The sequence below is a fragment of the Cupressus sempervirens genome, chromosome 10, assembly GCF_028749045.1.
Source record: "Cupressus sempervirens isolate cs-2001-9-10 chromosome 10, ASM2874904v1, whole genome shotgun sequence".
Taxonomy (NCBI): domain Eukaryota; kingdom Viridiplantae; phylum Streptophyta; class Pinopsida; order Cupressales; family Cupressaceae; genus Cupressus; species Cupressus sempervirens.
In genome coordinates this window covers 683547153-683564278 of record NC_143127.1, presented here as the reverse complement: position 1 = coordinate 683564278, position 17126 = coordinate 683547153, and positions in this window count along the sequence as shown.

The window sequence follows — 17126 nt, the reverse complement described above, 5'->3', positions numbered from 1 at the left end:
GAGGATATGCCCAAACATAGATAAAAAAGTAATTAGTTCAATAACATGGTTGTTCCCTTATCATCAAAAAATGATTGAAGTTTCCTCACAAATGGACTATCTACACTATCTAATAGAATGGATATCATCCCTTCTAGAGGAAAAGAAGAAACATTTCCATTGAAATAGCTAAAATAGCTACCCTAAATACTTTGGATGTATCTTTTGCATATGCTAGAAAACAAGATATGAAATGCATCCCTTAACCTATCTAAATATATTCATAATTGATTCAAATATTTTTCTACCATAGGAATAGTATCCAAATAACAAATTGACACCAACCCAATATATGTAAAAAATAATTTAGATAATCCTTAAGCTTAGTTGAAGGTAAAACTCAATATATGTCAACTTATTATAAAGTAGAAAAAATGACAGCTTGTACTGAATCTTCCTGAATTGTTGTGTTTAGTCAAGATGTGCTGGAGAAATAGCATTTTAATCTTCATATATTGAATTTAACCTACCCATTTAGCCTATGAACAACTTCTTGAAAATATATAGGGACCCCAAATTTTGTCATCTTGTGCCTAAGCTTATCTCTAGAGATTATGTCAAAAGATTTTTTAAAATCTATAAAGTTGAAAAATAATTTCTCCTTTTACTCCCATTTTTTCAATGATGTGACTTAAATTTATTTCTTAGATAATTGTGAAATACTTAGGTCCAAATCTTACTTACCTTTTAGCGTGTACTTCCCTTTTTCCCATGCACTTGCTAATTCTATTTGCTATCACACTTCCAAATAACTCTATAAACAAATGATTTATCATAGTAGCCCTATAATTGTAGGAATAATATTGATCTTACCACTCTTAATAAGGGGAATCACAAGACTAGTTTGCAATCTAAGGGAAACACTTACTAATTATTGTTGTTGATTTTTTTTGTAAGGTAAGATACAAGAGTCTTCATACTTTAAATGTGCAAGTAATATATATATATATATATATATATATATATATATATATATATATATATATATATATATATATATATATATATATATATATATATATATAAATTATACACAAGATACTATTAATGATGTAATTAATAAGGCCCTCTTCTTTTCTAAAGAAGATAAGCCTTGCATGACAAACCATTTGGATCAAAATCTCCCCCTGACTAACTATTTGGATCAAAATGTCCCTTAGACACCATGTAAGTCTTCCCTTGCTGTCTCTAACCCTTTCAATTTTTTTTTCTATAATTTCTCTATTCCCTATTTGCCTGATATGCTAGGAACTTTTGTTAAATGTTAAAGGTACTTCTTCTAGCCATTGAATCCCTCCTTAAGGGTGTGGATTTCTCTTGGGATCTCATTCAAATAGCTAGGCCTCAAAAAACATCCTCTAAAGTTTTGGATATTCCAACATTTGACTCTATTTTTAAGAAATTAATGCTATCTGAGGCCCCCTTCAAATTTAAAAAACTAACTGATGAACATGTAGAAATCATGGTCATAGAAGTTATGATGATTATAGCTTCTCAATTGTATGATGATATTGAGCTAGAGGAAAGGTTAGATAAATCTTTCCCTACCAATTCTATTCTTGGTCATCCCTTGCACAAGAATGTGACTTTTATACCAAATTTGGTCTCTAATGATGATCCTACACCTGACTATATGGCCAATCATCAAATTTTTTAAAGATAGTTAAATAATGACCCTAATATGGACTTGGATTTGACTGTTAACTTGTCCATTGTTCAAACCCCCATGCATCCTAAACTAGTTGACAAGGTCCCTAAACCTAGAGGTAGAAAGTCTAAAGCAACAAAGGTAAATGAGAAAATTGAGGTTAGTATTTAGTTAACTCTGGAGGGAAGTTTTTCCATTCTATGGTGTAGTTCAACAAGGTTTTTCTATTCTAAGGTGTAGTTCAACAAGGATAACTAAGTGTTCTCCTTTTCTACAGTGAAGATTCTATCTTGGAATGCCTTTGACAAGTGACACAGAATCAAGCAACAACTTTTTTCTTCTCAATTTGATATTGTTATCTTACAAGAGATTAAATTTTTTCCTAACAATTTTCAATCAATTGCAGGCAAATGAAACATCTAGCACAGTTCATCAGTCTTAGCAAATAGTGCTTCTGGGGGTTTGGCTATCCTATGGAACCATAAAATAGTTATTGTACATACACTTCCATTTGGAAAAAAATTGTTAACTAGTTAGCATTAGACATTTTAACCTCTCCTTCTTTATTATTAATGTTTATGGGCCCACTTCTTCCTCGGACAAGGCTCAACTTTGGAAAACTTTGACTAGTATTATCTTATAGTTTTCTAGCGGGAAGTTCGTAGTAGCTGGTGATTTTAATGCTACTTTAGGGCCTAATGATAAGAAAGGGGGTATTGCCCCACCTAATTAAATAGTGAGGGAATTTAATAATTTTATTCTTAATAAGGACTTATGTAGTGCCCCAAAATGGTTCCTTTACTTGGACAAACCATAGGCTAGGGTGTTGAAAACAATTGGTTAATTGTGTATTATTTTTGATGTTATCTCATATCATTTCTTGTTAGTGTATGTCAAGATAAATCAAGCAATGAAGATAGTTTCTTCTATTTGCCAAGCATTCCAGAGTTTTCCAAGTTTAGAAGACAGTGTCTACCAAGTTCACTTGGGCGACAAAGAGAAGATCACAAAAGTTGAGTGTTAGTCGAGCTCACTTGGTTAACAAAGGAAAAGTTGGATGGAATTGGATTCTTAACTGAGCTCACTCAATTACCAAAGGAACTTTGTGAATATGAAGTGTTAACTAAGTTCACTTGGGTAACATAGGAAAATTGTTTCTGAGTTAGTATCTACCAAGCAGGGTCAGCTAACAAAGGATTTTCTTATTTTGGCATATTGAGTTCAATTGATTTGTTTGTTGGTTGTAGTTGTCTAAGGAGATGAATATTAAGTATTCTAAGTTGTATTCAAGTTGAATTGAAAATGTGTAAGATATAAATATAATGTCAAGTTGAGGATTGAATGTGTGCAAGTAATAGAAGATTTGAAGATGCTTAGATGAAGTGAATTAGAAGGATAAGAAAAATATCCTTGTTGAGCTGCAAAGATACATTCAATCAGAAATGATCAAGTATATAAGCCAAAATTGAGATCTATAATTAGAAATTTAGTTGCATCAGAAATTAGGCCATCCTATTGTTACTCTCTAACCATTGTAGTAGTGATCTAAATCTCTTAACAAAGTTGACTTAACAACTATTTGTAAATCCTCTAACAAGGTGTCATTTCTAGATTGAAGTGTCTAAAGACCTCTAAAAAGGCCACTCCTAGCCAGGTGATTAAATCCTTTTATAGGGTCACACCTAATAATGTGTGTTGTAACCTTTAATAGAGTTGGCTCCTAATAGGGTTCACTTCAAAAGAGTGAAAATCAGTAACTAGTTGAAATTGGTGGTTATTCCCAAATTGGGTTTTCACATTAAATCTTGGTGTCACTTGTGTTCATGCTATTTATTTTATGTTTATGCAACTAATTTAATTAAGGCTAATCACAAATAATATCTTAATATTTTCATTTTTTGAGTTACTATTGCTATTTCAGTGTTTGTTGAGTTACAACATTTACTAGTGTAAACCAAGAGCTTGTGTATTTGCCAAGCATTAGTATTTTCAATGAAGTTGTTGACATGTAAGGGATCTAAATTTATTTTATCGGTAAATGATTCACCCCTCTCCTCTCAATTACTCCTCTTATATTTCCAAAAATTGGTATTAGAGCTTCTTGGTGCTTGCAGAGAAGGTTTCAAGGACCCAAGTTGAAGATCAAGATGGTTAACAGAAGAGAGATTCTCAAGTTGAACAAAGATAAATTTGAGCATGGTAAGAACTTATCAAGCTTCATCTAGCAACCATCAGTGATTCAGGGTTTGAAATATCTAAAAAATTCTTATAAGACTCCTACTAGAACATTGATTGTGGAACACATTGCTAAAAAGAAAAATCATAACATCATGATGATTGACATTGCATCAACTCTTAACTATGCTAAATTTGATGAGGTCAAAGGATGTACTACTACTCATGACATGTGGACAAACTAAATGATATCTATGAAGGTGATGATAACATAAAAAGAGAAGGTAGAAATCTTGAGAGACTAGTTTGATCAAATGAAAATGAGAGAGGATGAAAACATTGTAAAATATGTTGAGATAATTAAAACTAGTATAAGTGCTATTAAAGCCTCTGGAGGAACAATTGAAGATGTAACATTGGTAAGAAAGGTACTTAAAACCCTTCTTACTATCTATGTAATTAGAGTGTTTATTATTCAAGAGATGAGATGTGATCCAAATAACAAGATAACTTTGGATGGTCTAGTTAGAAGATTGATTGCAGTTGAACTAGATAACTAGGATAATTATCCTCCTAGTTCTAGAAATCATGAGTCTACATTTGAGGCCAAGGTATCACTCAAGAAGAAAGCTAAAAGATCTAAAATAAAACAATCTAAAAGTGAAGAGGAAGATAGTTATGACATTGATCTTGAATCCATTGAAGCATTTCTTGCAAGAAGGTATCCCAAAGGAAAAGGAAGGTATAAAGGTAAAAATCCCTTTAATCTATTTCTCTTGTAAAGAAGTTGGACACATTGCCGCAAGATGTCCAAATAGAGAAGACAAAGATGAAAAGAAGCACAAAAAGTATGACTTCAAGAAATTCAAGGACTACAAGGAAAAAGGTAATAAGTCTTCTCTCATGGCTAAAGATTTAGATAGTAGTGAAGATGATGAAATAGTATATATTGTTGTAAATGATGAATCTAATGATGAAGGAGATAAAATGACACTTATCTCTCATGTTAGAAAAAATGATACATGGATTATTGATAGTGGCTTCTCACATCATATGACTCATGACAAAACAAATTTTGAACATATGGAAAATTATGATGGTGGAAGTGTGAGATTTGGAAATAGTGAACCATGTTGCATAAAGGTAAAAGGTTGTATCTCACTAACCAATGAAATTAGATGTGATAATGCTTATTGGGGTGAAGGACTAAAGTATAATCTACTAAGCGTGGCACAATTGAATAACATTGGATTCAAGGTAGAATTCATGAATGGGAAGGCCAAGCTGCTAGATGTAAAAGGAAATCTAGTTGGGTCTGACAAACAAACAAAAGGCAACCTATTCTACCTAGATCTCAATGAAAGTTCATGTTTTATTGCTCAAGTAGAAGAAAGTTGGTTATGGCATAAAAGGTTATGTTATGTGAAATTTGATATTCTAATCAAGGTAATAAAGAAGAAAAGAGTTAGAGGTATTCCTAGTCTAAGGAAACTTGATATGGGCCTATGCAAAAAATGTCAAATTGGTAAGATGGGAAAGACAAGTTTCAAAAGTAAAGACTATCATTCTAAAGAAGTCTTGGAGCTAGTTCATAAAAACTTATGTGTACCTATTGGAATAGAGAGCTAAAATGGAGACAAGTATTTTATTCTTTTCATTGATGATTATTCTAGAATGATGACCGTAATGTATCTAAAAGAAAAATTTGAAGCATTTCAAAAGTTTAAATGGTATTTGGCAAGAGTAGAGAAAGAAACTCAAAAGAAGCTGAAGTGTTTGAGATCAAAAAGAGGTGGTGAATTCATTTCCAATGAGTTTAATGAATTTTGCATTCAAAGAGGATTTAAGAGACAAGTATCAGCCCCTAGTTCACCACAATAAATGGTATAGCTAAAAGAAGGAACAATAATAGAAAAGATTGTTGCAATCAAATACTGGAAAGAAGCAATCAAGACAACAATGCATACCTTGAACAAAGTGTAGTTTAAGAAAGACATAAATCAAACTCCTTATGAACTATGGTATGGCTACAAACCTTATGTAGGTTACTTAAAAGTATTTGGTAGAAAATGTTATATCTTGAAGGAATCTAGGAAAGGTAAATTTGATGTCAAAGGTGATGAAGGCATATTCCTAGGATACTACTGCAAAAGAAAAGCATATAAATGTTTGAATTTATCAACTCATAAGATCATAGAAACTGCACATGCAAGAATTGATGAATTTTTAGAAAAGAGTGAAGAAGTAAGCAATGAAGAATTTAAGGATTACAGAAAGTTTGTCTACTATGAACCTGATACATTGCCAAATGAAATTGGAATTTAACAGAGTTCACCTCCTGAGTCCCCAAAATGTCTAAAAGCTATCAAGTTGCAACCAATGCAACCTAAGTTATAGTCTGAAGAACCTGAGTCATAGTTAAGCTATCAAGCTATTGCTAGAGCAAACTGAGTCTGATGGACTTGATTTATAGATAGTAGGACTCGAGCTTGATATAGAAGACTATGGTGAGATTAGTGGAACAAATTCTAGCACTTGTATTAGCAAGATATTTTAGAAGGCACTATGCACCTATTCAAATCATTGGAGATAAGTCAAATGGAACAATGACAAGAAACAATTTGAAAGGTACATGTTTTCTTGTTGAATTTGAACCTAGACTAGTGAAAGATTCTTTGGATAATGAAAGTTGGATTGAAGCTATGAATGAAGAAATATAATACATAGAGAGGAATAAGACTTAGAATCTTGTTCCTAGACCCAAGGATAAAAATGTAATTGGCACAAAGTGGGTTTTCAGAAATAAATTGAATGAAGATGGAGAAGTTTCCAAAAATAAAGCAAGGTTACTATGTAAAAGTTATTCTCAAGAAAAAGGTTTGGATTATGGTGAAACTTTTGCTCCTATTGCTATATTAGAAGGTGTTAGAAATTTCTTATGCTACACATAAAGGATTTAAAGTTTATCAAATTGATTTAAATCTACATTCTTGAATGAAATTCTTGAAGAGGAAGTTTAGATAGAACAACTTGAAGGTTTTGTGGATCTTAGCAAAAAGGATATGGTTTGTAAATTACACAAAACATTGTATAGTCTCAAGAAAGTTCCCAGAGCTTGGTATGAAAGAATTCATAACTACTTGATAAAGATTGGTTTTCAAAGAACAAATGATAACTGCAAACTTTATATCAAAGAAGGACTAGAAAAGAAAATTATATTGGCTGACATATTTTTGGATGACACTTTATTCATAGGAAATGATGATTTATGAAAGGCATTTTCAGAATAGATGAGTAAAGAATTTGAGATGTCCATGTTTGGAGAGATAAAATTCTTTGTTGGATTACAGATCTAGTAGAAGAAAGATGGTATCTATATTACTCAATCCAAATATATCAAGGAGATACTAAAGAAGTATGGAATGGAAGATGCAAGACTAGTTGGAACACCTATGTCTACTAGACATAAGCTTTCCAAAAATGATGATTCAAAAGAGGTAGATCAAACCACATACAAATGAATGATTGGAAAGTTGCAATATGTAGTGTACACAAGGCCTGATATTGTATTAGCACCTAGTATGGTGGCAAGAATCATAGAAAATCCCAAATAAAATCACATGATGGAAATCAAGAGATTCATGAGGTATCTGAAGGGTACTAAAGACTATGAATTTTGGTACAAGAAAGGAGGAAATTTGGATTTGAAAGTATTCAAAAATATTGATTGGGTAGGAAGTGTTGATGAAAAAAAGAGCACCAGTGGTAGAGAATTCTTTCTTGGTAAAAGAATAGTGTCTTGGACAAGCAAGAAGCATAATTATATTTCTTAGTCTACAACAGAGGCAAAATATGTGGCAGCAACAGTTAACCGTTCCATGTTGTTTGGTTCAAGCAATTGTTGGCAGGTATGAAGATAGAAATGAAGGATCTAATTGTTATATTTTGTGATAACACTAGTGCAATTAATATATCAAAGAATCCTGTGATTCATACTAAAACCAAGAATATTGCTATAAAATATCATTTTTTGAGAGAATTGGAACATGATAAAGAAGCAAGACTAGAACATGTTAATACTAAAAAACAAATTGAAAAAATATTCACTAAGCTATTACCTAAGGATGCATTTTTGTTTCTAAGAAGTAAGTTAGGGGTCATTCCCCTATCTGAAGCTCACTAAATGAAGTTTAGTGATGCATCAACCAAAGCATGTTAAAGATTAGTCAGTTGATGCAATATCAAAAAGAGTACATTGCATATGAATCATTACATGAGGTATACTGACATTATTTAAATATTTTCTTTGGCATGAGATGTCAAAGAGGGAGAGTTTACTGTCATATCTCAAAATTTTTTTTTTAAGATTTCAAAGAGGGAGAACTTGGTCTAATATCATAAAGAGAGATTTTACTATTAGAAGAAGTTGTTGAAGATAGAGTTGTGTTGATAGAGGGAGAAACTGAAGGAAGAGGGAGTTTACATAGATAGAGGGAGTTCTCATGGATGAGATTCAAAATGAAACTAAGGATATGTTCCTTACTTTATTCTTGCTCTAAAATTTTATTATATTATGACATGTTGTGTTTCTATTGATGCCAAAGAGGGAGATTGTTGAAAATAATTAGTTAATTGTTTGTTGTCTTTGATGTTATGCAAAATGCCATATCATTACCAATCAGTGTATGCTAAGCTTACTCATGTAATGATGAAAATTCCTTGTGTTCACTTGGTTAACATAGGAAAAACATTTTTGAGTTAGTCTCTACCGAGCATGGTTGACTAAGAAAGGATTTTCTTGTTTTGAAATATTGAGTTCAATTGATTTTTTTGTTGGTTCTAATTGACTAAGGAGATGAATACTAAGTATTCTAAGTTGTATTCAAGCTGACTTGACAATGTGTAAGATATAAATATAAGGTCAAGTTGAGGATTGAATGTGTGCAAGTAATAGAAGATTTGAAGATGCTTAGAGGAAGCAAATTAGAAGGATAAGAAAAATATCCTTGTTGAGCTACAAAGATACATTCGATTAGAAAGGATCAAGTATATTAGTTAGAATTGAGATCTTTAATCAAAAATTCAGTTGCATCAGAAATCAAGTCATCTCATTGTTACTCTCTAACCATTGTAGCAATGATCTAAATCTCTTAATAGAGTCAGCTTAACAACTATGTGTAAATCCTCTAACAAGGTGGCATTTCTAGATTGAAGTGTCTAAAGACCTCTAACAAGACCACTCTTAATAGGGTGATTAAATCCTCTAATAGGGTCATAACTAACAGTGTGTTTTGTAACCTTTAACAGGGTTGTCTTCTAATAGGGCTCACTTTAGAAGAGTAAAAATTACTAAGTAGTTGCAATTGGTGGTTTTTTCCAAATTGGGTTTCCACATTAAATATTTGTGTCACTTGTGTTCATGCTTTTTATTTTATGTGTATGCAACTAAGTAAGGTTAATCACATATAATATCTTAAGATTTTAATTTTTTGAGTTACTATTGTTATTTCAGCGTTTGTCAAGTTACAACGTTTACTAGTGTAAACTGAGTTCCTGTGTATTTGTCGAGCATTAGTATTTTCAGTGAATATTATAATATATGTTGACATCTAAGGGATCTAATATTTATTTTAGTGGTAACTAATTCACCCCTCCCCTCTTAGTTACTCTTATATTTCTAACACAAAGTTCACGCAGATTGTTATTGGACTTGATAGATTCCTTTGCTCTCAAGCTTGGAAATTGGAAAATTTACCACTAAGTGTGGACATTATTCCCTTCCTTGACTTGAACCACTTTAACATTGAACTAACTAATATCAACATGGTCATCTCTCCTTGGTCCTCATTTAAATTCCAATCTATTTGGTGTTGTCATCCAATGTTTGATTCCCTCCTTAGGCAACGGTGAAGGTCAAATCCTTAGGAGGAGGACACTTTGATGTTTCAATTCTATAAAAAAAAATTCATTTTTTCAAACAACTTATTAAAGCCTGGAATATTATTATTTTCAAGAACATCTTTGACTAGAAATCCAAAGTAGACAAAGATCTGGTTGCAATAAACTAAAACATTTTTTTCTCATAGTTTAGATCCCCAAACATATGAAGCACATAAACTCTTACAAGAGGAGTGAGCTGAACTTTGTGCTATGGAGGAAGAGTATTGGATGAAGAAATCTTGGAAATAATGGCTACAACTATGTGACCAAAATACTAAGTTTTTTCATGCCTCTACTAAACAAAAGATGAAAACTAGGAGTATTTTCTTCATAAGAGATGACAATGGGAATCTAATCTTGGACACTAATTCTCTTTATAATTAAGGGGTTAACTTCTTTTTGAAATTACTCTCTTCTTAATACTACCCATTTTGATGAATCTAGGATAGATGAACTTCTTGGTGTCATACCCCTACTTATCACTCCTAATGATAACCTTGTATTAATGGCTCCATTCACTTTGTTAGAGCTTAAAAATGTTTTCTTCTCATTAGGCCCAGATAAAGTGTCTTGTCCAAATGGTTTTATGATCTTCTTCCTTCAAAAATGTTGGGATGTGATTTGCATTGACCTCTTGGCTATGCTTGAGGAATCTAGGAAAGATTTTACCATGCTAAAATGTTTTAATACCACAAATCTAGTCCTTATTCCAAAGAATAATGATCCTCATACATTTTCTAACTTTAGGACAATCTCATTATGTAATACCATGTATAAGATTGTTTTTGATAAGAAAAATAGGTTTTAAGGGATCTTGAAACCCATAAGTTTTACAAAAACAAGGCTGAAAATAAGCCAAAGAAGCCCAGCCAAAACAGAGGTCCAACAACTCAAAAAAGACCCAAGGCCTAGCCCAAAACAAAGGCCCACAGAAAGGCCAGAAAACAAACAAACTAATATAGACTACAGAAAGCCTGTCGAAAAGCCAAAAGCTAGGAAGACAAAAAGACAAAAGACAAGAAAACTAGTCTTCAGTTATCTTCTCCATTTCCTGCATAGTCTGAGCTGCCTCGATTATCTTTTGCTACTCCTTTGCCATTTGATCCTGAACCTTCTCAATGCCTGATCCATACTGGTGAGAGTACTGATTGTGGCCTTTTCATCATTCGACCTAGCTTTATCCCTATTCTGTCCTCCCTCCTCCACTAGCAAGTCCCTGTCCTTAAGTTTACCAGCAAGGGATTGGATGTTGTCATTCATCGAACTCAGGAGAGAAATCATCTGATTTGCCAGGTTGTGGTTGTAGTTTTCAAGATTTCTTAATATCCTTTCATTTAAGCTTTCTTTGTTTCCCTGGTCCTCCTGGCTATCATTACCTGTCTTATTCTTAATACTTTCCATCTGGGATACCCTTTCTCTAACTTCCTCCAGCTCATGGTAGAGCCATTTGATTGATCTGAAGTTGTCAATCATACTAATGTGGGCATTATTCAGAAGGTTCATTCTAGTCTCCCTTGTGTTGTTCGAGATGGCCAGGATAGCTGGGTCTATGAGCTCATTTAGCCTAGGCTGCTCTAGGTTGTCCACCAGGATCTAAGGGTTCATAGCTTCCCTAAAAATCCCCATAATAAAAGTCCTCGCATTGAAATTTTTCTAGGCCTTTATCCTATTTTTGACCTGCACCTCCCCCTTATTCTCACTAGTGATGACATTCACTTTTTCCTCCAAAGGAGGCTGAGACTGGATAGGGGAGAGGGGAAGAGGAATAGCATCTGTCCTCTAATTTCTAGTCTCCTCAACTCTCACAACCTCCCTCTTCCATTTTTTCCCAATTTTCTCCTCTTCTACCTCCTCCTTCAACACTTTTTCAAAATCTTTTGTATCCATTTCCTCCTCCTCCTTAGCATAACCCTCTTTTGCATGAGCTTGGCCATGATCCCTAGGGCTTTTCCTACAGGGAGTTGTAGCAGTGGACAGTTTCTTGGCTTGACCTTTTTTCTTCTTTCTTGAGGAAACATTCCCTCCTCCAAGCTAATGCTCTCAATTTCATTAGAGTCAGAAGAAAAGATGGAGCTACCTTCGTCAACATCCTCAACATGAGGAGGGTTCTTGCATACAGGCTGAGCTTTGAAATGCTCATGGATGAAGAGCAATAATCCCTCATGCAAAGCAGGGTTAACAGTGGCTTTCTTCTTGAAACTAGAGATTTCCTTGTTCATAGAGGTGAGAAGGTAAAAGGGTGTGGAAATTCTTTTCTTATGGCAAAAAATGATTTAAAATCACAAAATGGTGAGTTTTGACCTAATCAAACCTAGGGTCCAGAGTAACATAATCAATGAGGGCATATAAAACATACCTCCATAACTTCTTTATAGTATCTGTCACATAGAAAGACTCTTTCTTTTCTAGCTTGTTCATCTCTGCAGAATTTTTCATGAACTCCTTGACTGCATTGGACAAAAGTTTCTTGTCCCTGTAGAATTTGAAACCCTCCATAGGGGTACCAGTGACCTTCGTGACCACCTCCTTTGTGATTTGGAAGGAAACCCCGTTCACCTTGACCTTGCCATTGTTCCACGAGTTCACCATGCTGTTGGTGACCTCAAGGTCAAAACCATGGAGTTTCTTAAAAAAATTTGCAACTCTGCCCTTTTCCAATTTTTTCTAGAATTTGCCCATATTCTTCAACTTCTCCACTTCACCCGCCGGCTCCTTTCTGCTCCATTCTCCAGTCATGATGTCCATTTTTTCTTCAATGATTCTCATGAGCCCCAATCTCTGCAAAATTTTTCCAGCCAAGATTTTGGCTCTATTTCTATTATTGGGTTCGTGATCGTTCGCCTCTTTGATACAATAGCAAGTTAAAATGATAACGATCCTCCAAACGTGTCGAAAAGATGGAGAAAATCCCTTGAGAATATGAAAACCAAGAAACATATTATTGCTCATACCAACATCCATTCTTTCTTTATTAAACATGATTATAGGTAGACTGACCCATACTTTCGTGGATTTTCTCTAGCTCGATTAGTGACTTAGCCTCGATCGAAATATCTTTTTTGGAATGCCAGATCATCTCTTTGTCTACTCCCACCCCTTTGTTAGCAAACCAGTCAATATTCTTATCAAAGAAATTGCTAGAGATACTTGTGAATGTGTCAAACTCACTAGCATAAGACTCACCAACTTGTAGAGAAGATTTAACTATAGATTCATGTGTACCACTGTCAGTATTCACTTTATTGCATGAATCATCAAATCTCATCTCAAGTAACTGCAGATTACTGTCACATACTCCATCTAGATCAGATAAAAAACCAACTGATCTCTCATCAGCATTAGTAACATCAATCATAGGAATTTCTTCATTAAATATTAAATTAGAATCAAAAGACATCACCAACCTCTTGTTATCATCTCTACAACATAGATCTAATTTAACATCACTCATGACAGTAGTAAATACATCTCTACTGGTCTTCATTTCTTCAAACAAATCTTCATGCTTATGCTGAAAGTCTTCAAAAGAATAACAATGTTGATATGCAGGAGAACAAACATAGGGGTATACATCATACCTTACATCATCCTTACAAGATGCACACACTAATAAAGGTGAAGTTGAATCACACATTGACATATACCTTTCAAACTCATGTTGCAACAAGGCTAAGACCTCATTTGTATTCAACAGATCTCTTTCGCAAACTTCTTCATGTTGATTGAAATTATTTCTCAGATAATTTGAAGAACTTATAATAGTGACACCATTAGTCATACAATCTGAACAATTAGTAGTACTTTCATAATATATATCCTCTTCCCTGCACCACATCTGGACATTAGATGCTTCACTACATTCAACTTCATTGCAGGAAGATATTTCAAGACTACTGTTGTAACTCTTTTCATTCTCAAACATATTGTCATAGGACTCATCACTTTCACTATGACTATCAACATTTTCAATTTCAACAATACAATAACCATTCTTTTCTAAATATCCTTCACATTCTATAAATATTCTCTCAAAGTATTTAATCTTTTCAAATCTTGCTTTCGCTATCCAATGTACTGAATCAAGCATGAAGACTAATAAAAACACAAAAGCCCATGATAATTCATTGGGTCTTGCTGAAATGGGAAGCTCTAAGATTTCCAACTTGAATTGCATGTAAATCTGAACTGCATCTAAGTCATCTACACTTCCCACATTCCTTCGGATAGAAGAAATGACTTGACTATGAAGCTTTCCATACAACATAAACAAATTTTCATGTACCTCTTCATAGCTTGACAGAGTATTATCAGATCTACAATCTGAATCCATTTTGAGAATGAAATTTTTATCTCTTTATCCTAGTGCTAAAAACCACTGAATAGAGGCAACCATGTTTTTAACGTTTGACTTCCATGAAAAGAAAACATGAAAACCAAAATACCTTAAGTGCTAGTGCTAACTTCGATCTGCTGATTTGGCATAGATGCAAGACTGAAAATCCTTTACACCACTAGTCAAAACTTTGTAGAGCTGCCACCTCTTTACAAGAGGAATATAACAATCACTGCTGTGATTCACTTTTAGATTTCAATTTCTTTATCACAACAGATTTCAAATAGCACTTTAAAACTTATCAAGAATTTAAAACTTCTTTTCCAAGATCTATCAACAGTTTTAGATCTGCCCATACAACTGAAAGTCCTTCAAAATTTTGCAATGAAATCAACTAGGAACAAACTGGTACAGAGATTTGAGAGTCACCACTCACACTTGGTGAGAAATAAAACATAATTTGTCACTTGACAAATCTGAACCAGACCTTCAATGTAGGAGAAACTTGCAGATCACTGACATTTTGAAAAGAAAATATACTTTATAAATGAATTCTTGACTCTGAAACTTTCTCAACAGTATTTGCAAAAACTGAACTGATTGAAGATAGACCTATGACATTCATAGAACACAATTTTCATCCAGTTTCAACATACTGCTGATAATGAATAAAGCTTAACTGGGGAACATGAAACTTCAGCAAGGAAAAGGAACACATCTTGCTATTGATATGATATATCCAATCTGTTTCACATCAGAGGCTCCTGTTCTTTCAATAAAATGGATTGCCATCTTATTTCCCCAGCAGAGTCACCATTTTGTTGGTGACTCCGATGGGCAAAATCCAACTGAGAGTAGGACTAAAATTTTCAATGAACACCATAGATTCTTGTCCTTTCAACAAAACAGATTGCCATCTTATCTCCCCAACAGAGTTGCCATTTTTTTGGTGACTCGGCTGGGCAAAATCCAACTGAGAGTAGGACTAAAATTTTCAATGAACACCAGAGATTCTTGTCCTTTCAACAAAATGGATTGCCATCTTATCTCCCCAACAGAGTCGCCATTTTGTTGGAGTTTAAAAATGTTACCCATTTCTAATTACCCTGATGAGAATATGACACATCTAGGGGTAGCTAACTCCCATTATCAACACATCCATTCAGACACTAGGCCAACTATAAGGCATGACCCTTCTTCTTCTTCAGGCTCTGCAAAACCTAGGCGGGTGGACCTACAGATTCTTTATATGGTACCAGTTGTCAAAGCATACACTGAATCTAATATGAAGCAGATAAAACCCTTATTTCTCCTGATAACTCATGAAATGAAATCCATCTACAGTAGCTAAATGCAGATCTAGGAATCTCATGAGCTGAGTGAGGGCATTCTATTATAGCTCTTCAACATGAAAGGGGAAAAGCGTTTGATTATTGATGTTGATCTCAGCAAAACCTCAAATATGCAGTAGTATAACAGGTGATCCTATAAGTGATCAGTGCCTTATCTATTGGGCAATTCATACAAAAACCTAACACACATCCCTAAAAATCATTGATATGTGCCATACATCAGGACTTCCTGATCTATCTAACCACTTTGTGAACTAGACATCTGCATCCTTCTGAACCTCATACTCGACTTATCCCTTCATGAAATCTGCAATCCTATGATGAGGAATCAAGCATTTACATAACTCTTTGAGTCATAAGCAAAATAAATCAACATATACAACCAATAAGTTGCAACTGAGTTTCATATTCTTTGTTTACAAAACACAAAAGATCACAAACAACATGAATGAGAGACAAGATATCAGAATGAAGATTGACTTGTTGTTGCCTTATCATTCATTTCCTTGAAACAAATTACAATAAGATGCATGAAATTTAAATGCAAAGCTACCTAATAGATCAAACTATCTGTATTCTTATTTCTACTACTGTTCACATGAGAGAAATTGCTGAAGAAATATGTGGTATCACAGTATGGGAACATATCAAAACTGGATCCAAAATTTGGTATCTCAGCAGTGACTGGTTTTTTTCCAAAAATTGGAACCCTTACAAATGAAAAAAGAAAGAAAGATATAGCAAGAAATGAATTCCTGGATCTGATATGCAATTGCCAGGTGTCCACTTGAAATCCAATCCTCTGTAACTGAAAAACCTCTTTCTTCTTTCATCCCTTCTGATCTAATTTCGTTTCATCATTAATCTGTAACAAACTTGCAAAATATCCTTGCCTAATGATGAAAACCCTTTACTTGCCAAAATATCTGATTGCCCCATGAAAAAGCCAGTGAAAATGAGTTTTTACTGAGTAAATCAGAACAAATTCAACCCTAACTGCATTTCCATTGCCTTCTACTGATATCCAAGTCATTATCTTGACAAAAAAAACAAATCTGAACTTCCTGGTATGAATATGGTTGCACTTTAGGTACCTGATAGAAAACCTCGTGTAGCTCAAACTAACTGATACCTATGCTAAAGCTGACTCCAGAAATGGAAAATTTGGATTCTCACGATTCCAACGGTATATGATAAGGCATATCTAGCCTCTGAGAAACGCCTGAAATCTTCATTTGAAAAACAGTCCCCTGCATGTCAGTTTCTTGGCAAAATAATTTTAAAATGAAAATTTTAAAATCATTTTATTTTTCCTAGCCCTTCCAAATTCGAGTCAACTCTAGGTTTGACCAATGCCACATGTCACTTTTTGATTGGTTGTTATCTCCAAGTGGGACCCACGTTGCATTTTGAATCTTGCCAGACTTTTAGAATTTTTCGGCGACCTCGCTATGTCGCTAGCTGGATTTTCCAAAAATTTTCGGCAAGCGACATAGCGACCTGCCGGATTTTTGACTTTTTCGGCCACCTATAAGCTGCTGACATCATCATTTGGGCATGCATTTTCTTTCAAAATTTACTTCATTCCTTCTAGCCGATTGGGACCCACGAAATCCACCACACATCACACAACTTTCAA